Source organism: Capricornis sumatraensis, chromosome 6, assembly GCF_032405125.1.
Source record: "Capricornis sumatraensis isolate serow.1 chromosome 6, serow.2, whole genome shotgun sequence".
Classification (NCBI taxonomy): Eukaryota; Metazoa; Chordata; class Mammalia; order Artiodactyla; family Bovidae; genus Capricornis; species Capricornis sumatraensis.
This window is the reverse complement of record NC_091074.1, coordinates 65,072,501-65,099,206: the sequence shown is the minus strand read 5'-3', so window position 1 is coordinate 65,099,206 and position 26,706 is coordinate 65,072,501.

The window sequence follows — 26,706 nt, the reverse complement described above, 5'->3', positions numbered from 1 at the left end:
ATCAGTCCATTCTAAGGGAGATCAGTCCTGGGTGTTCATTGGAAGGACTGATGTTGAAGCTGAAACTCCAATATTTGGCCACCTGATGCAAAGAGCTGACTCATTGGAAAAGACCTTGATGCTGGGGAAGATTGAGGGCAGCAGGAGAAGGGACAACAGAGGATTTGATGGTTTGATGGCATCACCGACTCAATGGATATGGGTTTGGGTGGACTCTGGGAGTTGGTGATGGACAGGGAGGCCTGAAATGCTGTGTTCATGGTGTCGCAAAGAGTTGGACATGACTGAGTGACTGAAGTGAACCACAAGGTTCTCCAAAGTCTTATAAGAAATTGTGTTATATTTTCTTTAACCCAAAGGGTCCCAAGTCTATTTCCAGTTTCTCTTTAATTCCAAGAATATCTGTTCTTAGAAGAACACAGCTTAAGAAATGGAATTGGGATTGACATATATACACTGTTGATGCTTTGCCTAAAATAGATAAATAATGAGAACCTACTGTGTAGCCCAGGAGCTCTGCCAGTGCTCTGTGGTGACTTAAGTGGGAAGAAAATACAAAAAATAAGGGATATATATATATATATATATGAAGCTGATTCACTGTGCCATACAGTAGTAACCTACACACCATTGTAAGCAACTATACTTCAATAAAAATTAATTTTAAAAAGGAATGGAAGACTTACAGTCATTCCAGCTTTTCTTTTTTACTTACTTATTCACTCAAGTTAGTGGGTAAGAAATGGACTCAAAATTTGTCTTTGGTACTCTTTTCATATGAGTGACCTTGGGCAAAACATGTAAAATCACAGAGACTCAGTTACCTTATCTTTGAAATGGAGATAAGGATGACCGGCTTTGCTTGGTTGTTTTGCAGATTTTAGGCAATGTTAAGTATGAAATTTCATGTAAATTGTAGACAGTTAAATAATGTAAGTTTTCAGTATCATAAGATAAAGAAGCTGAAATGCAATAAGGTTACAACCAGATTTTCATAATAGTAGTCTAAAGCTTTGAATATTCATGATTGTTGGTTTTAATCATGGTGATGTTTTAACTTAGGAACAAGGAATCTATGATAGATAAAATGTTTATATGTGTTTAACCATCAGTTATCCTTGATAATCCTCAAACAATTTGAGGATTGTTTGAGAAGTATTTTTCATACCTGATTTTATTCTTAGGTTTCCTCTTATTTTTATTAGTGTCTCCCCATGGACTGCAAATGAGGTTTAAATGAATTTAAACTCAGTTATTAAATTATCTAGTGTTTAGGATAACCTTCACTCATGCTATTTTTGCTTTATGTACTTGGTAGTAATTTTGGTTGTTCACAAAGGTACCATCTCTTCTTCTAGACACATGGTAGGTTAGTACTTACCTGTAGCCTCAGAATGCAAAGCAAAAAGCATGCACACATAAAATATGTAGAGGAGACCTGTATCACTTCCATGGGAGAGCATTAGGAGCCTGTGGGCCATTTAGCATCTTCCTTTTCTAAACAGTTTTGGAGCCTGTGAAGGTGTGTGCAAAATGGTACCTTCTCAGCCTGCATCCCCAAAGGATTACAAAAATAAAGTCCTGTCTGTTGACCCCCCTTTGAACTTGGATATGAGTGAGAAATAAATTTTTGTTAGGTTACCGTCACTAAGATTTTGGAATTCTCTTCATTGCAGTTTAACCTGGCTGAAATATTATGGAATCCTTTAACCAATCCCCATTACCTTTAAGCACGTGAAAGTATATATGTGAAAGTTCTTGGTATACTATAAAGAGGACTGGAAAAGTTCCTTTTGTTACCATAGAAACAGTTGAGATCTAAGCAATAGGAAAATCTGCAAGGAGAACAGAAAGATCATGGGATTTGGATCAGATGACCTGCATCCCAGTCTTACCTTTATTCTTATTCACCTTTAATATAAATTTCATAAATTGAATGCATAAAGCATTATTTAATTTTTAAAAATTATTTTTGCTTAGGAAAGTGGTTCTTAGTGTATGGAAGGATACTTACAATTGCCATAGGCTTGTAAAGGCATGCTGAAATTTTACTTGTTCTCAGAAGCTGTTTACAGAATAATATGTGATGAAATCATTTATTTCATCTTTTTTTTCTCTTACCTTTCAATCCTTTGATAAAATCTGTTTTGATTAAATAAAGCATCTCTTGGGATTGATTTATAACCAAATAGCTACTGCCTCTACTACTTGGTTTGGAGAATGCCTGTTGGAAGAGAAGGTGAAGAAGCTGAAAATGCAGGTTCCTCCTGAAGGGAAAGCATCAGTGCTAAACCCTAAACGTGACTGTTAATGTCAGCTATTGGAGTCACCTCTGTAATAGGGCTTCCCTTGTGGCTCAGCTGGTAAAGAATCTGTCTGCAAAGTGGGAGACCTGGGTTCAATCCCTGGGTTGGGAAGATCTCCTGGAGAAGGGAAAGGCTACCCACTCCAGTATTCTGGCCTGAAGAATTCCATGGACTATAGGGTCCATGGGGTCACAAAGAGTTGGACACGACTGAGCGACTTTCACTTTCACTGTAATAGGGAAGACCTTTTGTATTCTATTACCAGTTAATCAGTAAAGGGATGTTGCCTATTAGCGTAAATGACACACAATATCCCATCTCTGGGAACCCTGCTTAGGTCGCGGGTGTTAAGACCTTTTGTTTAGTTAGTTAAGTTGCTCAGTTGTGTCCAACTCTTTGTGACCCTGTGGACTGTAGCCCACCAGGCTTCTCCATCCATGGAATTCTCCAGGCAAGAATACTGGAGTGGGTTGTCATTTCTTTCTCCAGGGGATCTTCCTGACCCAGGGATTGAACCCAGGTTTCCTGCATTGCAGGCAGATGCTTTAACCTCTGAGCTACCAGGGAAGCCCCAAGACCTTTTGTTTAGTTCACAGGAAACATCCAGAGCAGGCCCACCTATGTGTAACTGCAGGAAGGAAGAAATTAGCACCTTCCCTCAGGAGGCTGACCAGAACCAGGAAATGTTTGACTTTACTCCCTTCCCTTTTAGTATAAAAGATGCCTGAATTCTAACTCAAGCAAGATGGTTCTATGGGACACTGGTCCACCATATTTTTGTTCTGCTGGTTTTCTGAATAAAGTCACTATTCCTTGTCCCAGAGACCCGTATCTTTATTTATTGGCCTGTGGTGTGGTAAGCAGTGCGAGCTTGGACTCAGTAACATTTCCTGGAGCCACTTTGTATGGAGGTAGGGCAGGTGGTAGAGAAGTCTTGGTGGGTGAGGGAGGCACATGATGTTGCTGGGCATCTAGATTTTTAAGAAATGATGATAATGGTTAGGGGGGCAGATAAACCCTGGAACTTTAGGATGAGTAGAGAGGAAACTTGAGCTTCCTACTCTGAAAATTAGCCTAGGGCCATTCTAAGTGCCCCTGAGCAATAGCCAGATACCAGAGGCAGCTTTTGATATTATAGCTTGCTTCCTCTTTAATCCTCCCTAGCCTCTCCCAGCCCTCTGTTCATTAGCAGTTCCCAAGAGGCACCCTGTCTACTTACCTGTCAAGGCCACTTTGGGCAACTAAAAAGGATTTGAAGGCAGTGGCAGTTTCTATCCTTTCTCAGTAAGGATGGCATTTTTCATTCCTGTCCTGCTTTTATGCTTTTTTTTTTTTTAATTGCAATAGAAGGCTAATTACAGATAGTAGAAAGATGGGCTTTAGAGTCAGATGGCCAAATTTCCAGGGCTCTAGTCTTACCTCCATCAGTTAGTTATGGTGAAAACATCAGTTCAGTTCAGTTGGCTCAGTTGAGTCCGATTCTTTGTGACCCCATGTACTGCAGCACACTAGGCTTCCCTGTCCATCACCAACTCCTGGAGCTTGCTCAAACTCATGTCCATTGAGTCAGCAATGCCACCTGACCGTCTCATCCTCTGTTGTCCCCTTCTCCTTCTGCCTTCAATCTTTCCCAGCATCAGAGTCTTTTCCAATAAGTCAGTTCTTTGAATCAGGAGGCAAAAGTATTGGAACTTCAGCTTCAGCATCAGTCCTTCTGATGCATATTCAGGACTGATTTCCTTTAGGACTGACTGGTTGGGTCTCCTTGCAGTCCAAGGGACTCTTAAGAGTCTTCTCCAACACCACAGTTCAAAAGCATCAATTCTTCAGCACTCAGCTTTCTTTATGGTCCAACTCTCACATCTCACATGATGACAACATACTCAGAGCATTTTTTAAAGGCAAATACTGCTTCTGTCTAATCACATTGTATATAAGGTTCAGGGTGATTCTGATAGTGAATTCCTTTTAAAGACATACTGAAAATTAGCTTTTGGATTTTTCTGCAGTGACCCTTGATTTGCCAGAGAGTAGGATTCAAATTCATTATACATTCTGGTTTACTGAGAAGATTAGCATCACAGTGGTATTCTAGGAATTATTTCCAGGCATGTGGGTGGGGAGAGATGTGTGGGTCTCACAGTCCCCACTCTCTGTACTCCATCTGCCACATGAGAGCCAAGTGGGACAAACAGGAATAGGTGTCGGCTGAATTTTTTACATTTGACATCCTATGGAGCTCGCCACACAGTGTTGCAAGCAGAGCATCTACTTGTGAGAAGGAACTTAGGATGTAAGTTTGTTGGTTTTTTTTTTTTTTTTTGCTTCATCTTGATAAGAAATAAGAAACCAGAGGATGACTACTCCGAATGCTGCACAGTTTAATAAAGAAAATGTTGGCTAAGTGTCTATTGAGTTACTGTGGCAGATTAAAGATGGACATAAATTCTGTGACATTCATTGAGAGGAGGAATCTGTTTATCCTCCCCTTGAATTTGGGATGGTTTATGACTGCTTTGTTTAATAGCATATGGCAAAATGATGTCACTCTAGTGTCAGATGTTTAAAACAAGACTGGCAGCTTTTGCCTGCTTTCTTGGAAGCCAGCTGCCAAGCAGGAAGGGAGTCTACATAGAAACTATCATGTTGTAAGAGTCCCAAGCTGCATGAATAAATCCTAGAGAATAACAATACTACAATCAGGTTTAGCAACTCACTGCTTAAAAACCGATAATTGAGGGGTAAGTGTCAGTAAAGGGGAAAGATATTTTATTCAGAAAAGCCAGCAATCTAGGCAGAAAGTGGACTCATATCCAGAGACCAGCTCTGAAGATTCTGCTCTGCCATGACAATTTTTAAAGGAGAAAAAGGGGAACACTCTAAGGAGATCAGATTTTTCATCATTTGTACATTGCATACAGACCTCCTGACTTCTGATCTTCCATGGGGCGCTGTGTTGCTTGCCTTGTCTACCTAAGATTGGATATTCTCTTGCTCACATGGTCTGCCTGCAGATTTACTAGGGGTAAGCTTGGGATAGAGAGTCAGCCATTCTTTACTTAATTTTTCATTAGTACTCCTCCTAATCCAGGAAAGGAATCAACAGGTTAGGTAAGGTATTGTGTACATTTAGTAAGGCAGAAATCAGAAACGAGATTAAATGTTACCTAGTGATTTCATCTTTTTGATTAAGGTCTGAGGAAAATAGGGGTGAAACCAGAAAACGGGCAAAGGAGCTGCTTACAATAAACACCATGTAGAGAGAGAAGAAGAAAGGATGAAGAAAGGATAGAGAAAGGAGGGAAGGGAGAGAGAGGAGAAAGAAGAGAGATGAGAGAGAGGGAGAAGTAGGGAGACAGCCTGAAGCTCTCAATACGTAGTAAAGAGGTGCTTTTGGAAGTGGCTCCTCCAGTGCCAGCCACTCCAGCTTCCATCACTTGCATCAGAGACCACCTGCCCAGCCAAGCTTGTTGTGAATTTCTGACCCATAAAACTGTGAACAAATGTAGTGGTGATTTTAAGTCGTTTGGGGGTACTTATTTACATTTTCAAGTAGTTTGTTATGTAATAATAGATTACCTGATGAACTGGTTTTGTAAACCTAATGTAGGTAATTTTTTAAGAAAATGACTTAAGAATTTGTTTTTACCCTTCATTCCTTGAGCATGGTTATCCTACTTGAACTAGGAGAATACTGGATTTCCTCACACCATGCAGTCAGGGGTCAGTGTGTCTCCAGGGACCTGAAGTGGCAGCAGGAAGACTAGGGCAACTGCAGAGTCTGGGGAGAAAATGACAAGGTGAAGTGAAGAAGACTGGGTCTGAGTCCAGTTCTATTGGTAAATATTCTCTATTGTGGGTTCTCCTGACATCACATCCTATTGCTTGAGGTATATGGAGTAAGATCAGGAACATCTGTTCACTGAAAGTGGCTGGTACCCCTGTCTCCTTCCTTCATGTGCTTGCCAACTGGTAGAGCAGAATCTGTATCTGAAGCTATTTCTTTTTGTTGGAAAAATCTTCCTACTCCTTAAAAAAAAAAACCAATCAGCCCTTACCTATCATGTGAGACAGCTCTGAGACATCAGGCTTGTGTGGGAGCTCTTCCTCTTCTACGATCCCATACAACTTGAACTCACCTCTATCATTTAAAATGCCATACTGAATCATCAACCAATGTTTTGGTCACTTCCAGGAACGTCAGATTTACAAAGGACAGGAAAACTTTTCCAATCATTTCAGGATTTACAGGGTATAGAAAGGAACTTGGATTCTTGGTGGTTAATGAATAGTTCATGGCACAGAACTGAAAGGGACCATCTTGGGCAGAGGTAGTTTCTCTTGCGATTTTAAAAGTAATACTGTTGAGACCATGGGAGACCTGCCTTTTGAGAGTAGCCAGGCTTGCTCTGAAGTCAGATCTTGCTGGAGAGAACTAGTTCACTTTCCTTCTCCTCAGTCCTCCATTTTCTGGAAGTCTGTCTCTGTCTTTGTGGAGCTATGGCATAGCACACCATCAGCCAAGAGGAAGAATAATTTACTGCTAGTTCAACTAGGAGCCACCCTCTGTAATTTCAGCAAGCTCAGCGTGCCGCACTCCTGGCCTGTTTTCCCTTCTTCCTCTTCTCACTTCTCTTGTCTCACAGGATCACTTTTCTCATTTTACTTCTTCTTTTCAAAATGGCACACTAGGAGATAAGACTGGTCCTTGCTGCTGCCCTGCCTCCTCAGAGGGACTGGAACTGCCTGGGACTCCTCTCAGGCTCTGGTCCAGTTTCTGCCAGCAGAGAACTTCTGGTCTTCACTTCTTCAACTATAAGAGAGGCAGAATGATTAAATACCTCCCAGACTGGTTAATGGGACAGATGAAAACTTGAAGTGAAATAGTGGGTGTCAAAGCACTTTGTGAAGTGAACTGATGTATAAATATTTGGTGTGTTGAGTGAGTTCACCTGCTCTCTGCCTATCACTGTCTAATTGTGTAATTGACCCCCTACTACTCACCTAGTGTTGTTTCTGACCACAAATCCTTGAAACAATTAAAGTCTGCAAGTCAGATTTGTCTTCCAGGATTTCTAAAGCCTGCCACTGTGGTATTAATGGACAGAACCAGAGAGGCGAAAGCAGGGTTTGATGAATGTACTATAATTGCTCTTTGGTATGACATAGTAATAGGAAAATTCGTATAATTGACAATGTAAAGGCTCCTACTGTTAGCAGCTGCTTTAAATTTAATGGAGCTGAGACTGTTAATAGTCTTTTCTTCACAGGGGTCTTTCCTTTGGCAGTCAGAACACAGAGCAAGTGTGTCCCATCACCCGTGCTTTCCCTCCAGGCCTACAACCCAGCCTCCCTGTGGCAGAGGGTTGTAGGGAATAGGTTCGTTTGCACTTCTTTGTCTTGTCTTAATTATCTGGTGGGACCATTGGTGTGTGCTATGTCGCATTTCCTCCCTGTGAGACTTCTCCTTATGAAACATGACGCATAAGAAGAGATAGTTTTGGGGCCAAACCAGGGATATGCCATCTCCTAGCTGTATGTTTTGGACATGTCACTCAATCTCTCTAAGCTGCAGTGTCTTCTCAAAAATATGAAAATTAAAACCTACAAATTGTTCAGTGACCAGCACAGGGCATGGGATGTGTTTATTACAGATCAGCCGCCTCTCTTCTCTGTGTACACCAGACCAGACCTCTTCAATTAGCCAAGCCCTCCACTAGCCGTTTCTCTGTCTTCACTCCCTGGTTTGCCACTTTTCTCAACAAAACGACATATAAAGCAGTCTGACTTTGCACTGCAAAATTCCTTAGAGTTACTTCTCTTTTCCTTAAAAGAGCTACGTTGCTTTACCAGAAAACCATTTGGGTCTTGTTACAAGAAACCTGACTGCAAAGGATTCAGCATAGGGAGTCCTATTGTTGGGCGCTTTGGGTCACTACCATTGGATTAGGTTTACAGGCATAAGATGGGTTCACAGAAGTCAAAACCAGAGTATAGCAGAAGAGATTCCACTCAGACACTGATGCAGTCTTTTAAATGCAGAACATCAAATTATAAAACTGTATGTGTGAGTGTGTCTGTGTCTGAGAAAGAGAGAGCAAGGAGGATGGGAGGGAGCAAAGGGAGAGAGAGAGATGAGAATTCCATTGGGGCTCGGGTGCTTTCTGGAAGAACATGTTTAATGCGGTTTATCACTAGGCCCACCCTAATTGTTCTCCTTGGCTGCAGATAAAGCGTGTGTGTGTGTGTGTGTGTGTGTGTGCGTGCATGTGCTTGCACTCACCTATCACCAGCCTTCTTCAGATAAACCAAAGCCACAGGTGCTGAGTCAGTTCTCTCTGAAATTGCTCAGAATGTTTCTTATGTAGCTATTTTGCAAGCAGTATTAATTAGGGTTTACATTATCTGTCCTGCAGACAGATGGATATTGAGATGTGCCCAAATCAGACCAGTAGAATATTTACAAAGTGCTGTGGTAATCATTCAGGAGGAACACTGCATCTTCCTAACTTTCTTATAGAAGTAACTCTCCTAAGAAGGAAATAGGTATATTTATTATAAGCCCTGGTATTTTGTTTTACTGCCTGAGTTTCTCCCTTACTGACTCCTTAATGTGTGCTGCTGAAACTAACCATCTTTTATAAGCACTATTGATTTTTTCTTTCATGTCTTCTAGTCATCTTTAATCAGAATATTCTGTCACTGCAGAATCTTCCATGGGAAGATTTTATTTGACATAAAAGCTATTAATGCCTAGCATTAAACGCTTTACCCAGTTTTCATCTTCTGATGAGCCCTCTGATGTGGTATACTGTTTATAATTCTCAAAAGCATGTTTTCCCATGGAAAACATAGATTTCACTCCACCACTGATACTTGTTTTTCTTTTTATAATTTTTTATCAGTTGTTATTATTGGGAAATGTAATGTCAGGTGGCAACAATATATCACTTAACAAAGGAGAGAAGATCAAAATGTTGCCATTTATTAAAAGATAAAAAGAAAGTGTGTGGCTACTTAGGTGTGTATGCTGCTGATGCTGCTGCTAAGTCGCTTCAGTCGTGTCCAACTCTGTGCGACCCCATAGACGGCAGCCCACCAGGCTTCCCCATCCCTCGGATTCTCCAGGCAAGAACACTGGAGTGGGTTGCCATTGCCTTCTCCAATGCATGAAAGTGAAACATGAAAGTGAAGTCGCTCAGTTGTGTCTGACTCCTAGCGACTCCATGGCCTGCAGCCCACCAGTCTCCTCGCCCACAGGATTTTCCAGGCAAGAGGACTGGAGTGCGGTGCCATTGCCTTCTCCAATTGGTACAATTTAGGGATGTCCTATCCAACCTTTAGTCACAACAATGTTTAGACCCTCCTGTTTGGACAAAGACAATTCTCTGGAGATGAAGGCAGCCATGAATTGCCATCATCCAATATTCACATGTATGCTGCTTAATAGAGGCTGTCTGGATTGGAAACCACAAGTATTCATTACTATCAGTTCTTTGCATTTTTCCACTTACTGTCTATATTAAGTTCATGCCTTCTGAACACAACTTGTTTACAATTTTGGTTGGCCATACTTGGGAGAAAGCTTATAAGAAAAGAGTTAGTGGAATAAACGATTGTGTCTGCTGCTGAGCATTCTTAGGTGAAATGTGTTTAATCTGACACATTTGTCTGTGTTGGTAGCTCAGACACTGTCACCCCTTGGGTAGTGGTGCTAGCTAAGAGTGTGTGGATGGGAAAGGCAAACCCACACTTGGGATGTGCTGATTCTGGCCAATGATGAATGGCTGCTACTACCAGAGGGGAAGAAGTCCCATAATGTCAACTTGCTGCAAGTGGCTGTTTGGTTTTCTTGAGGAGGAGTAGCCTTCTGAGGTCTTAGTTTTGTTTCCTTTTGTTGTTGGGCGGGACATTCAGATGGGCAGGAGCTATATTAACATTAGTGAGAGACATATCCTGTTGTCTGACATGAATATCCTCTCTCTCTCTGCCACCATAGAGCCCTTTATGAGTCCATTATGGAAGAAACGCTGATAGTGGGTGGTGGTGGTTGTTTAGTCATTAAGTCATGTCCAACTCTTTGCAACCCCATGAACTGTAGCCCACCAGGCTCCTCTGTCCATGGAATTCTCCAGGAAATAATACTGAAGTGGATAGCCATTTCCTTCTCCAGAGGATCTTCCTGACCCAGGGATTGAACCTGGGTCTCCTGCACTGCAGATAGATTTTTTACCAACTGAGTATGAGGGATAGTGGGTGATGAAGGACAAAAGTTAGAAGACTTGCTGAGTAATCCTGTCTGACGGGCACTTTAATGCCTCTTCTATAGTAGGTGCTCTCTGCTCAGCACTGATGTGTGATACAAAGATGCTCATACTTTGTGCTCACTTTCAAAGATCCATTCACCTGCCAGTCCCCCAAACCTCCTTGTTTTCTAGTCTAGTTGTTTTCTAAGTCATTTACCAAACAGACCAAGAAAGGTCTGTCTAGTCAAGGATATGGTTTTTCCAATAGTCATGTATGGATGTGGGAGCTGGACTATAAAGAAATCTGAGCACCAAAGAATTGATGCTTTTGAACTGTGGTGTTGGAGAAGACTCTTAAGAGTCCCTTGGACTGCAAGGAGATCCAACCAGTCCATCCTAAAGGAGATCAGTCCTGGGTGTTCTTTGGAAGGACTGATCTTGAAGCTGAAACTCCAATACTTTGGCCACCTGATGCAAAGAGCTGACTCATGGGAAAAGACCCTGATGCTGGGAAAGATTGAAGGAGAGGGGAGAAGGGGATGACAGAGGATGAGATGGTTGGATGGCATCACCAATTCAATGGACATGAGTTTGAGTAAACTCCGGGAGTTGGTGATGGACAGGGAGGCCTGGTGTGCTATACTCCATGGGTTCTCAAAGAGTTGGACGTGACTGAGCGACTGAACTGAACTGAACTGACTGACCAAACAGATAAGCTATTTCTGCTGGTTCATGAGTCTGTGTATAATTTTAACCTTGGTCTACTCTCTCTATTCCAAGTGTACCATCCCTTGTAGTTTCCAAAGCTCTGTCCAGTGGGAAGCTTTTCCCTTGACATTTTTCCAGTACTTTTCCTGAGTGAGGACATGGTACAATGACAGTTCTTTTTTTTTTTTTTTTTGCTTGCATTCACTTGCTAATTGACTCATCTGTGAATCAAGCTTTGTGTATTTCCTCTCCCATCATTTAGTCATAAAAAATGCTATGTGGTCAAGATGGGAGCTGAGGAAAAGGCCCGAGAGAAATATGAGCAATCTGTTCATGCACCTTATTTGTGCCCTTTGGACCAGCTTGTGCCTGATTCTGGATATACCGCACCCATGTTATAATGGATTATTGCTGGAACTGCCCCAAATTGTGATTTGGTGGATCTGAAAGTATCCAATTCATTGTAAGTAGTTCTCACCATATAGACATCTAATTCTCAAGCTCAGACACGCAGTTTTTAAAAGGACCCAGTAGCAGCATTACAAGAATTTTTTTTTTTGAATCATATATAGTGGTTTCTTTTTTTTATTAAACTGCAAGTGGCATGACTTTGCTTCCAAGTCATAGGCATTTCTGTTGTGACTAGCCTATTGGGTCTGCCAAAGCTTCCATACAACATCTTTCTCTACTACTGATCTGTCTAATCTTATGGAATCTGCTGAGTCACAGAAATCAAATGTCAGCACCTCTAGAAACCACAGCCTGAATCGCTATAGAGAATTTCTCTTTGGGGGCCTCAATCAAGCTAACAGCTTTCAAGCCAAACATGGTAAATCAGTAGTTTCAGTATTCTTAAATGCAAAATAGTCCACAAAACCCAAAGAACCCTATCAGGGGCTGGGTTTCATTCTTTGTGGTAGGAAATGTGAGACATTTCCCCACTTTCTGGATTACGTGTACCTTTCCAAGGCATCCATAGCATGTGCCACTGTTTTGATCATCAGTTTCAATTAATACAATATTAATTTTCCAAGAAGTATCCAGACAGTTGAAAGCAGAATATGCCATCTCAAAATATACCCCTTTGTCATAGGATTATTTTGACCTGAAGGCAAATTGAAAAGAGACAAATATAAGAAAAGCTCTCTTGCATTCCACCACTTGTCTAAAAGCAGGGCATACATTTATAAAGGTATCCCCTTCCCCTTTATCGAGGAAAACAGAAGTTAGTCACCAGAGGAAATGTTCGGCCCTTATCAGCCCAGGGGTGGTACATAAGAATCTCCAAAGTATGCAACTAGCCTTTAGTTCACATTAGTTTTCCCACACATTTGCCTTACCAAAGCATGCTGCCCCTAGAAACTCAATCCTTTACCTTTGTCCTGTCACTTGTCTAAACAAACAAACAAACAAACAAATAAAACTATTGCTCTTTTGCTAAGATCCCATAGAAACACAAGTTCTAACCACTTGTTAGATGATGTTAGATGAGTAACTGGTTACTCATCTCTTTTTCTTCCACAGTCCAGGTCCCATTAATCTATCAAATGACAGAGGACATGAGAAAATAACATGAGGGTATGATAGTGAGTATATAGCCCATGTGACTGTACACTGCTCTCATTTTATTTTGGGGGGTTATGGTGTGCTGGATCAGTATCCATATACTGTGTACTGGAGGCTGTGTTAATTTTCTCTAATAAAGATAACACATTTGGTACAGTGGAACCAATAGATTTTGTAGGGACCAGACTGATAAATGAAATGAAAATATGGTGGGGAATACCACGCCTGCATGTTTTAAGTCTTTGAGTGTAGCACTGATTTTGTTATTGTGCTGTGTTGTGATAATTGTTTTTGTTTACTCTAATTTCTGAGTGGGAAGGGACAGTTTCAGGGGCTATGACTTGGCTTTCCTACTACTAACCACTCCTATCCTATAGGTTAAAGAGACAATGAGAAGTTTCTGCCAACTGCTAAACATATTTATTTGATTTATACATTTGGGGATCAGGGCAATGGTAATCAAGTGGGTTCATACAGACAGCATTCCCCCCTACAAGATGAACCTGGGTCAAAATTCTGTTGATTACCTTTGTTACCTGAACCTCTTCTACCTCTAATTTAATGGAGAGAGTGCCAAGATAGAACTTTTTATCTCATAGTGTTAGATTGAATTTGAACCCTATATCTACCAGGCCTGGAAAGATCTGAATATTCCTGTTTTCTAAGTAGGCTATTACCCAAGTAAATGGCTATCAGATACAAGGAAATGGGAAGATAATCCATGTCCTGGAAATTGAAGAATTAATATTTTTAAAATATTCATTCTACCCGAAGCAATCTACAAATTTAATGCAATCCCTGTCAAAAAACCCATGACATTTTTTCATAGAAGTAGAACAAACAAACCTATATTTTACATGGAACCACAAAAGTCTCAAATTTCCAATCCTGAGAAAAAAGAAGAAACTTGGAGGTATCATGCTCCTTGACTTCAGACTATACTGCAAAGCCAAAATAATCAAAACAGTTTGATTCTGGCACAAAAACAGATACATAGATTAATGGAACAGAGTAGAAGGCCCAGAGAGAAACCCATGCATTTATGGTCAATTACTCTACAACAAAGGAGGCAAGAGTATACAATGGAGAAAGATAGTCTCTTCAATAAGTGGTGCTGTGAAAACGGGACAGCTACATGTAAAATAATGTGATTACCACCTTTCCTCACATCATATACAAAAATGAACTCAAAATAGATTAACAACCTTAATATAAGACCTGAAACCATAAAACTCCTAGAAGAGAACACAAACAGAACATTCTTTGACATAAATTGTAGCAATGTATTTTTTTGGATCTGTTTCCTGAGGCATATAAATAAAAGCAAAAATAAACCTAATTGAACTCCAAAAATTTGCATAGCAGAGGAAACTACTGACAAAATGAAAAGACAACCTACTGAGTGGGAGAAAATATTTGCAAGTGATACAATTCGTAGGGGTTAATATCCAAAATATAGAACAGCTCCTATAACTCAATATCAAAAACTAAACAATTTGATTAAGAACATGAGCTGAAGCCCTGTTTTTCCAAAGAAGACATACAAACTGCCAATAGAAACATGCTCATATGCTCAATATTGCTAATCATCAGAGAAATGCAAATCAAAATCACAGTGAGATATCATCTCACACCTATCAGAATGGCTAGTATCAAAAAGACCACACATGACAAATGTTGGTGAGATATAGAGAAAAGGGAACACATGCACACTGTTGCTGGGAACACAAACTGGTGTTGCCTCTATGGCAGACAGTATGAAAGTTCCTCAAAGACTAAAAACAGAATTATCTTATGATGCAGCAATTCCACCCCTGGGTATGTATCCAAAGAAAGTAGATCATATCCAAAGAAAATAGAAAAATGGAACAATGGAGCAGGTGACTTCCACCTCAAGTTTTTTCCCTGCTCCTTGATGCCAGTAGCTTGTGAGTGGCATCCATCATGGCGAGAAAACACTAGGTTGCCATGGAAACAGTTGTGCAGCAGTAACCCAAGCCCACAAGGGACAATTTGGATTCAAGTTGTAAAATTGGTTGTAATCAACCATAGAAAAATGTTTGTACCTGGGAAACAGTCATCACTTTTTCTGCATCAGATAATTCATAGTGGTGAGAAACCCTCTGAAAAATATGGGAAGGCCTTCTGTTGTGCCTCAAACCTTGCTCAACACAAGAGAGTTCATACTGGAGCAGACAGCCATGACTCCAAGATCGCGTCAGTTGTACCTCTGAAAGAGAAGAAAACTCCTGGATGTCAAATTAAGAGGGCTGCCAATCTGGATACTAATACATTATTTCATCCCTAAAGGCATTGCTGGAGTGTTTCAAAAAGGTTATTACCAGTATTACACGTATCTCAGCATGAAAAAAGGGAATGTTGCTGGGCTTTCTATGGTGCTGGCAGCTTATGTACTTTTCATCCGTTGCCATTCTTACAAGGAACTTAAATAGGAGCAACCAAGAGTACCACTGAAGAGGGCACACACTGCATTCCCGAATAAGACCTTTGCCAGACACTCCTGAATCCTTTCATATCCTAATGGAGAATAACATCCAATAAAAGATGACTGGTTTTTAAAAAATCTCTTATAGCAACTTTCAAGTCAAGTATTGCTAAATTACATCCCCATGAGTTATCTATTTTATAACTGGAAGTTTGTAGCTTTTAAGACCTTCATCCTTTTCACCGTTTTTGCAAAATTTATGAACTCCTTATTGCAAAATTCAGACTTAAAGTTGAAGAAATAGAGAAAACCACTAGCCCATTCAGGTATGACCTAAATCAAATGCCTATGATTATACAGTGGAAGTGACAAATAGAGTCAAGGGATTAGATCTGATAGACAAAGTGCTTGAAGAAGTATGGGTGGAGGTTTGCAACATTGTATAGGAGGCAGTGATCAAAACCATCCCTAAGAAAAAGAAATTCAAAAAGGCAAAATGGTTGTCTGAGGAGGCCTACAAATAACTGAGAAAAGAAAAGACGTGAAAAGCAAAGGAGAAAAGGAAAGATATATCCATCTGAATGCAGAGTTCCAAAGAACAGCAAGGAGAGACAAGAAAGTGAACCTAAGAAATTGGCCAATCACTTGAATTGATCCTAAGTGATCAATGCAAATAAATAGAGGAAAACAGTAGAGTTGGAAAGACTAGAGATCTCTTCAAGAAAATTAGAGATACCAAGGGAATATTTCATACAAAGATGGGCACAATAAAGGACAGAAATGGTATAGACCTAACAGAAGCAGAAGATATTAAAAAGAGGTGGCAAGAATACATAAAAGGCCTGTACAAAAGAGATCTTCATGACCCAGATAACCACGACAGGATGGTCTTGATCCCTGTCTCCTGCACAATGTCACAAACGTCTGTCCATAGTCCATCAGGCACTCAGTCTATGAGATCTAGTCCCTTAAATCTATTTCTCATTTCCACTGTATAATCGTAAGGAATTTAATTTAGGTCATATCTGAATGGTCTAGTGGTTTTTCCTACTTTCTTCAATTTAATTCTGAATTTGGCAATAAGGAGTTCATGATCAGAGCCACAGTCAGCTCCCAGTCTTGTTTTCGTTGACTATATAGAGCTTCTCCATCTTTGGCTAAAAAGAATATAATCAATCTGATTTCAGTGTTGACCATCTGGTGATGTCCATGTGTAGAGTCTTCTCTTGTGTTGTTGGAAGAGGGTGTTTGCTATGACCAGTGCATTCTTTTGACAAAATTTAGCCTTTGCCCTGCTTCATTCAGTACTCCAAGGCCAAATTTGTCTGTTACTCCAGGTAAATTCTTGTCTTACTATTTTTGTATTCCAGTTCTCTATAACGAAAGGGACATCTTTTTTGGGTGTTAGTTGTAGAAGGTCTTGTAGGTCTTCATAGAACCATTCAACTTCAGCTTCTTCAGCATTACTGGTCAAGGAAGAGACTTGGATTACCGTGATATTAAATGGTTTGCCTTGGAAATGAACAGAGATCTTTCTGTCATTTTGGAGACTGCATCCAAGTACAGCATTTTGGACTCTTTTTGACTATGATGACTACTCCATTTCTTCTAAGGGACTCTTGCCCATAGTAGTAGATATAATACTCATCTGAGGTAAATTCACCCATTCCAGTCCATTTTATTTTGCTGATTCCTAGAATGTCGACGTTCACTCTTGCCGTCTCCTGTTTGACCACTTCCAATTTGCCTTGATTCATGGACCTAACATTCCAGGTTCCCATGCAATATTGCTCTTTACAGCATCAGATCTTGCTTCCATCACTAGTCCCATCCACAACTGGGTGTTGTTTTTGCTTTGGCTCCATCTCTTCATTTGGAGAAAGCAATGGCACCCCACTCCAGTACCCTTGCCTGGAAAATCCCATGGAAGGAGGAGCCTGGTCAGCTGCAGTCCATGAGATAGCTAAGAGTCAGACATGACTGAGCAACTTCACTTTCACGCATTGGAGAAGGAAATGGCAAGCCACTCCAGTAGTCTTGCCTGGTGAATCCCAGGGATGGGGGAGCCTGGTGGGCTGCCGCTTATGGGGTCGCACAGAGTCGGACACGACTGAAGTGACTTAGCAGCAGCAGCAGCATCTCTTCATTCTTTCTAGAGTTATTTCTCCACTGATCTCTAGTAGCATATTGGGCACCTACCAACCTGGGGAGATCATCTTTCAGTGTCCTATCTTTTTCCCTTTTCATACTGTTTATAGGGTTCTCAAGGCAAGAATACTGAAGTGGTTTGCCATTCCCTTCTCCAGTGGACCACGTTTTGTCAGAACTCTCCCCCATGACCCATCTCTGTTGGGTGGCCCTACATGGCACGGCTCATAGTTTCATTGAGTTAGACAAGGCTGTGGTCCATGTGATTAGATTGGTTAGTTTTCTGTGACTGTGGTTTTCAGTCTGTCTGCTCTCTGATGGAGAAGGTAAGAGACTTATGGAAGCTTCCTGATGAGAGTGACTGAGGAGGAAATTAGTTCTTGTTCTGATTGGGGGGGGGGGGCAGGCATGCTCAGTAAATCTTTAATCCAAATTTTTGTTGATGGGTGGAGCTGTGTTTCCTCCCTGCTCTTTACCTGGGGCCAAACTCTGGTGGAGGTCATGAATATCATGGCCACCTCCTTCAAAAGGTCCCATGCATGTACTACTATACTCAGTGCCCCCAACCCTGCAGCAGGCCCCCACTGACCCACACCTCCGCTGGAGACTCCTGGACACCCACAGGCAAGTCTGGGTCAGTCTCTTGTGGGTTCACTGCTCCTTTCTCCTGGGTCCTGGTGCACAAGATTCTGTTTGTGCCCTCCAAGACTCTATTTCCATATATACACCTAATGTGATGATGTTGCTAATATTAATTTTGGACATTTGTGATACTAGAATTTGATATGATTACCCCACCCTACCCCAATTTTTGCAGCATTTTGCTATCTAGCTTGAATTCTTTAGAAAAGCATTTAGAGATTTTATGAAGATTAAAATCATTTCCCCCCAAAATTAACAGCACTTTTTTCATAGCATTTGTGAGCATTGAATATGATAACCAGAAAAGTACCTGGCATAGTGTGGTCCCTAGATCCCTGCCCTGTTATAAAATGTCCTGTCCCTGCATCTCCTACCTGGAAGCCCCATTCCTTTCCCTTCGGCAAACTTATATTCATCCTTCAAAAGGAAAGTGAAGTCACTCAGTCGTGTCCGACTCTTTGCGACCCCATGGACTGTAGCCTGCCAGGCTCCTCTGTCCATGGGATTTTCCAGGCAATAGTACTGGAGTGGATTGTCATTTCCTTCTCCAGGGGATCTTCCCAACCCAGGGATTGAACCCGGGTCTCCCACATTGTAGACAGACACTTTACCACCTGAGCCACCAGGGAAGTATTCATCCTTCAAAACCGACTCTAATGTGAAGAATTTCTTGACACATACATCCCATTAATGAGATCCTCTACTCTGGACACATTGTACAGGAGACAGGTATCAAGACCATCCCCATGGAAAAGAAATGCAAAAAAGCAAAATGGCTGTCTGAGGAGGCCTCACAAATAGCTGTGAAAAGCAGGGAAGAGAAAAGCATTGGAGAAAAGGAAAGATATACCCATTTGAATGCAGAGTTCCAGAGAATAGCAAGGAGAGATAAGAAAGCCTTCCTCAGTGATCAGTGCAAAGAAATAGAGGAAAACAATAGAATGGGAAAGACTAGAGATCTCTTCAAGAAAATTAGAGATCCCAAGGGAACATTCCATGCAAAGATGGGCTCAATAAAGGACAGATATAAAGAACAGGTATGGACCTAACAGAAGCAGAAGACATTAAGAAGAAGTGGCAAGCATAAACAGAAGAACCGTACAAAAAAGATCTCCATGATGCAGATAATCACAATGGTGTGATCACTCACTAGAGCCAGACATCCTGGAATGTGAAGTCAAGTGGGCGTTAGGGAAGCATGAGTACGAACAAAGCTAGTGGAGGCAATGGACTTCCAGTTGAGCTATTTCAAATTCTAAAGATGATGCTGTGAAAGTGCTACACTCAATATGTCAGCAAATTTGGAACACTTAGCAGTGGCCACAGGCCTGGAAAAGGTCAGTTTTCATTCCAATCCCAAAGGAAATGCCAAAGAATGCTCAAACTACCGCTGAATTGCACTCATCTCACACGCTAGTAAAGTAATGCTTGAAATTCTCCAAGCCAGGCTTCAGCAATATGTGAACCGTGAACTTCCAGATGTTCAAGTTGGTTTTAGAAAAGACAGAGGAACCAGCGATTAAATTGCCAACATCTGCTGTATCATCGAAAAAGCAAGAGAGTTCCAGAAAAATATCTATTTGCTTCATTGACTATGCCAAAGCCTTTGACTGTGTGGATCACAATAAACTGTGGAAAATTCTGAAAGAGATGGGAATACCAGACCACCTGACCTGCCTCTTGAGAAACCTGTTTGCAGGTCAAGAAGCAACAGTTAGAACCGGATATGGAATAATGGACTGGTTCCAGAATGAGAAAGAAGTGCGTCAAGGCTGTATATTGTCTCCCTGCTTATTTAACTTATATGAAGAGTACAGCATGTAAAATGCCAGGCTAGATGAAGCACAAGCTAGAATCAAGATTGTGGGTAGACATATTAATAACTTCAGATATGCAGATGACACCACCCTAAAGGCAGAAGGTGAAGAGGAAGTAAAGAGCCTTTTGAAGGTGAAAGAGGAAAGTGAAAAAGCTGGCTTAAAGCTCAACATTCAAAAAACTAAGATAATGGCATCTGGTCCCATCACTTCATGACAGACAGGGGAAACAATGGAAACAGTGGCAGACTTTATTTTCTTGGGCTCCAAAGTCACTGCAGATGGTGGCTGCAGCCATGAAAGCAAGACACTTGCTTCTTGGAAGAAAACCTATGACATACCTAGACAGCATGTTAAAAAACAGAGACATTACTTTGCCGACAAAGGTCCATCTAGTCAAAGCTATGTATGGGTTTTCTAGTAGTCATGTATGGATGTGAGTTGGACTATCAAGAAGGCTGAGTGCCAAAGAATCAGTGCTTTTGAACTGTGGTGTTGGAGAAGACCCTTGAAAGTCCCTCGTACTGTAAGGAGATCAAACCAGTCAATTGTAAAGGAAATCCCAAATATTCATTGGAAGGACTGATGCTGAAGCTGAATACTTCAGCAATATGCTCAATACGCTCCAATACTTTGGCCACCTGATATGAAGAACTGACTCATTAGAAAAGACCCTGATGCTGGGAAAGATTGAAGGCAGGAGGAGAAAGGGACAACAGAGGAAAATATGGTTAAACAGCATACATGTATGCCATACATATATACTACCGACTCAATGGATATGATTTTGAGCAAGTTCCAGGAGATGGTGAAGGACAGGGAAGCTGGCATGTTGCAGTCCATGGGGTCACCAGATTGGACACGAGTGAGTGACTGAAAAACAACAAATCCTTAACACCCACTGCCTCTGGCAGCCGTGAATCTGTTCTCTGTTTTGGGTTTTTGGAGGGTTTTTTGGCTTTTACATATAAGTGAGATCATATAGTATTGGTGTTTGTCTTTCTCTGTCTCACTTGACTTAGTCTAATGCCCTCAAGACCATCCATGTTGTCACAAATGGCAGGATTTCCTTCTTTTTATGATTGAATAATATTCTATTCTGTATGTATGCCACATTTTTTGAAAATTCATTCATCTCTTGATAAATCCTTGTCCTTTCCATGTCTTGGCTTTTGTAAATAACTCTGCATTGAACACTGGGGGGCAGATATGTTTTCAAGATAGTTACTTTGTTTCCTTTGGATAAATACCAAGAAGTAAAACTAGGGACTTATGTGGTAGTTCTAGTTTTAATTTCCTGAGGAACCTGCATGCTGTTTTCCATAGTGAAGTGAAGTGAAGTGAAGTGAAGTGAAGTGAACTTGCTCAGTCTTATCCGACTCTTTGCGACCTCATGGACTGTAGCCCACCAGGCTCTTCCATCCATAGGATTCATCGGGCAAGGGTACTGGAGTAGGTTGCCATTTCCTTCTTTCCATTCCTTCCAGCAGTACATAAGGGTGCCCTTTTCTCCATGTCCTTGCAAAAACTTGTTATTTCCTGTCTTTTTGGTAAAAGCTAGTTTTACAGGTGTGAGGTGATAATCTAGTGTAGTTCTGAGTTGCATTTCCCTGATGATTAATGATATTGGTCACACTTTCCTGTACCTGTTGACTATTTGCATGTCTTCTTTGGAAAAATGTCTATTCAGAGCCTTGTCCCATTTTTTAATTGGGTTGTTTGGTTTTCTATTAAGTTGTATATGAGTTTTTTAAAAAAATATGCTGTGGATTGTAATTCAACTATGCTCCAATATGGGCTTCCCAGGTGGCATGGTGGTAAAAAAAAAAACTACCTGCCAGGGCAGGAGACGCCAGAGACATGGGTTCAATCCCTGGGTCAGAAAGATCCCGTGGAGGAGGAAATGACAACCCACTCCAGTATTCTTGCCTGGGAAATTCCATGGATAGAGGAGTAAGTATGGTGAGCTACAGTCCATGGGGTTGCAAAGAGTTGGACATGACTGAGCGACTGCACACATACCCCCAGTGTTCATATTTACAACATGAATTATTTATAGTAGTTATTTACAGCCACTAAGATATGGCAGCAACCGAAATGCCCATCAACAGAGAACTGCTTAATTCTTCATTCTTACTTATTTTTATAGAGGAAAAGAATCAACAGGTTAGCAAGGCATGGTGTGTATTCAGGAGAGTGTTAAGTCAAGAGTTAGGTTACATTGCCTACTGATCTAATTCCTATAATGAAGTTCTTTTAAGGTTAGAGGGGAACAGAAATGAGCAAACAGGAAAGGGGCAAAAGAACTACTTTCAAGTAGAAGGTACACAGTGACTGACTGGTAAGCGCTCTAAAAAGCTCAGAGAACCTTCCTCTAGAGAAGACACAGTGGATATAGGGAAGCCAAAAAAAGCAACAGCTGACCTTGACAAGGTATCTGGACTAAAGTTAGACTGAAGTGGGTTCCTCTCTATAACTTCTCTTTTAGCCTTATAATCTTATAAGATTATATTATGTTTACATAATAGTTATATAATACTTGCATAGTATAATGTCAAATTTTAAGTACTGAATTTTAGTGCCCAAACTTGATTAGGATAAGCCTTTAGAAAATTTTGTAGGCTTTAGCTATATAATTCTTCTCAACCAATCTTTCACAAAGCCAAACACTTCAGACCCTAATTAAATTATTTGTTATGATCCTGAAGCTGATTGGAATAATTCTAGCCTCATTGGCTAAACCCTGAGTCCATTGGTAGGCATGGAGACATAAATGAGACGTGCCCTGATGCTTAGTTCATCGTTTAACATGGGGAAAATACAAAGATTGCAAGTAAACAGTATAGGAAACTGCAAGTTGCTATCATGCAGAGGTATGTTTATTCCTCTGGCAGAATGAATAAAGGAGGCATCACAGGGAAAAAGAGAGCAGGAGAGAACTGAGGTGAGGTCTTCAGGGATGCTGCATGGAGAAGATGGCATTTGAAGTATATCTGGAAAAAGAAATGGCTTTTTTCATTGTTATTTATCTTTAATTTTCTTTCTGAGTTAAGGAAGGGAATATGGATAGAGGGAGCTATTGAAATAAATGTATGGAGATATGGAAGGCCATGCTGGGTGTGGGGGCACCAGAGCAAGCCCATTGGTGGTGGGTAAAGGCAGCAGATGGGTGTGTAAAACAGAGGATACCATTCTAAGCATTTGGACTTTATCTGGGAAATAAAAAGGTAGACACTGATGGCTCAAGAGATGAATGTAATGGGGTGAGATTCTTGGCCTGTGGAGAAGGGGGTCTAAACTCCAGGGGGAATGGGTAGAGTCAGGGAGGTCAGATCCAAGCTTATCCCAGTAATCCCAGTAAGAGATGGTGGAGATCTACAGTGAGGCAGGGGACATTGTGAAGTTCCATCAGTAGTATATGGATACTGACTCCACATGAGGAAAAGGGAGGAAGAAAAGATCAAAGCACACTGAAGGATTTTACATGGTCATGGTGGCCTTAAATAAAATAGGAAAAAATAGGTTTGGGAAGAAACAAATAAAGTTGATAAGACACATACAGGTTAAAAATGTATAGGCTCTGAAGTTTTTTTTTTTCCCCTTCATTTTCGCATATCATCTATGAACTGGTTGTTTCCCTCTATGTTACTTTGTTGATCAGAATGGAAATTAAAAGAGAATAGTGAGTGAACAAGTGATAAACACACTTAGGCTTCATCTTCCACAGTGCCCTATTCAGATAGATGTCCTGGGTGGAGATGGGGATATCTACTTTAAAGAAATGTCTGGGCAGCCCATGATGGGAATCTAATACATAAAAAGACTTAACATGATCTGGGATATGGCATCCGTTTCTTGGAGCTGGCAAGCTGACTTTATTACGGACTGCTGTAGGTTACCAGGCGAGACAGTGACAGATCATTTTGTAGGGCCCAGGGAGAGCCAGATCCATCTGCCTAGGAAAACAAATAAATTCCAGTTAGGAACTGAGGTTAAAAAAAATTTACAAGGTACAGTGATGCATGTGCCCCTCTCTGGGTGGATGGTGATGGCTGGCCACAGGAGGTTACCCTCACTGATTCACACATGCTGCCAGCTCCTGGGCTCGTGTTACAGGACATTTCCCATTTCCCTTCCCATGGTCTAGTTTAGCCCGAGAAATGGACGGCAGGCTGGGGGAGGATAAAAAATAAACAGGAGAGGGAAAAGACTCTCTCTCTGAGCAATCTTATAAAACAAAGCATAAATCTTTAACTGCCTGACCTTTCAGCTCACATGGTTTTTGGTTCAGGAGGAATGAATCAGGGCTCATCTGGAGGCCTGGGGGAGGGTGGCTTTCTACCTTCTAACAGGAAGCAACCTATCTGTGGAAAGCACAGATATGTGTCATTGTTTTTAATAGGAACTCAATTGATTTCCTAGAAATTGAAATGTTCCCTTGGTTGGGAAATGAAATTTCTACTTGGTTGTTCCACCTTTGGCTGCCCCTTGGTGGAAAGTCTTATTGCACATCGCTAGAATTAGCAACAAAAGGTCAAGTGAAAGATCATGGGGTCAGACTTCCTCATAACAGGAGACCATCTCTTAAATGCAAATAAAACCAGCAAAGGTTAAGGGTTGCGGAGATGCAACTCCTACAATATAGTGAAGAATGTTTTTGTTAACCTTTTGGTTGCTGATTTCATTTCCTGCAGCGTGTTGCTCCCTTGCCATCATTGTTGTTCAGTCGCTCAGTAGTGTCTGACTCTTGCGACCCTATGAATTGCAGCACGCCAGGCTTCCCTACCTTCACTATTTCCTGGAGTTTGCTCAGACTGATGTCCATTAAGTCAGTGATTCTATCTAACCATCTCATCCTCTCTGCCCCCTTCTCCTCTTGCCATCAGTCTTTCCCAGCATCAAGGTCTTTTCCAGTGAGTCAGCTCTTCGCATCAGGTGGCCAAAGTATTGGAGCTTCAATATCAGTCCTTCCAATGAATATTCAGTTTGATTTCTTTTAGGATTAGCTGGTTTGATCTGCTTGCTGTAAGAGCCAATGATGAGGCCCTGAATTCAGAAGCTCATCAGAGGGCTTGGCACTCTTTTGTAACCAGTCCCTTTATCCCAGCAGCCACAGTGAGGGACAATTGAAAAAAAAAGGTTGTTTTTTCAATACCTGGAGAAAGATGACAATCGATCTTATTGAGTAACTGAAGCTGTCCTACTTAAGGGAAACTTTTCTTTTTTTCAGGGAAGGGGATGAGATTGGGTTAGTGGTGATTGAGGTGGCTAAAAATTAGAAGGCAGTAAATTAGTAGTTTGAAGACAGAATTGGAACTAAGCTTCATGGGTTAAGCCCACTATCTGAGTTCATAGAGCCAAAGGTATGTTTTGATCATTTTTCTCCTCCCTCTCTCTTTTAATGACTAAGGCTGTTCAAATGTGAAAAAAGCAGATATGCCACAAGCTAGCAATTACAGAGGCACTTATTAATAAAACAAAATCTAGGAAATAATTTATTTTATTCCTGCAAAGATAAAGTAGTATTCTCAGTCCCTCCCAGATCCCTTTTGTTGAAGTCTTTGCCTTTGGCTGAAGCAGCCACCTAATGAAGTAATGCTGTTTCTTGAGGGCTCACACGTCCCAGGAAAGAAAGTAAAGCTCCCCCTAGAGGCAGAATCCCCACCTGCAGAATATTCCTTAGTTCAGGCTCTGAATGTCTGAAGGTATCTATCATCTGAAGAACAATGGTCCTTATCAAGGAAAACTTGCTTTCTTTTGCTATACTTTTCCTTGAATGCTGTTCTGTTAGCAGCTTATTACCACATTAACTCTTTCCCAAGAATGTTCAGGCTGTGAAATCACAGAAAAAAGAAACAGATAATTTAGGAGATAGAGTAACATTTTCGGTCTTTTTAGTATTACGCTATCTAAACTGTCTCTCTTTATTTACAAATATTTACTATTTGTTTGTGTTTGTCCCATTTCTTAAGATTTGTTTATGGCCTAATGGGGACCCAGTGGACTGCAAATTGTTGTTGTTCAGTTGCTCAATTGTATCTGACTCTTTGCGACCCCACTCCAGGCTTCCCTGTCCGTCACCATCTCCCAGAGTTTGCTCACACTCACGTCCATTGAGTCAGTGATGCCATCCAACCATCTCATCCTCTGTCATCGCCTTCTCCTCCTGCCTTCAGTCTTTCCCAGCATCAGGGTCTTTTCCAATGAGTCAGTTCTTTGCATCAGGTGGCCAAAGTATTGGAGCTTCAGCTTCAGCATCTGATGAATATTCACGGTTGATTCCTTTAGGGTTGACTGGTTTGATCTCCAAGACTTCTCCAGCACCACAGTTCGAAGGCATCAATTCTTTGAAGCTTAGCCCTTTTTACTGTCTGCAAATTAGAATATCATTTTTGGTCTACTGTTGACTTTTTGTTGGCTCAGTGTAATTCAGCCTCTGTATATCAGGTTTCAAGTCTATATCTTGACGATAATCAGTGTAACTTTAAAAATCACTGTATATATCTGTACTTCCCTGGTGGCTTAGACAGTGAACAATCTGCCTGCAATGCAGAGACCCCAGTCTCTGGGTTGGGAAGATCCCCTGGAGATGGAGAAGGAAATGGCAACTCATTCCAGTGTTCTTGCCTGGAAAATCCCATGGACAGAGGAGCCTCAAGGGCTACAGTACATGGTGTCAAGAAGAGTCTGACATGACTGAATATGATACACACACACACACAAACATATATATATATACACATATATATATATATATATATAGTGAGAGAGAATGCATTTAAAATGATTCCAATAAAATTAAAACAACAATAGCATAAAAACTCAGG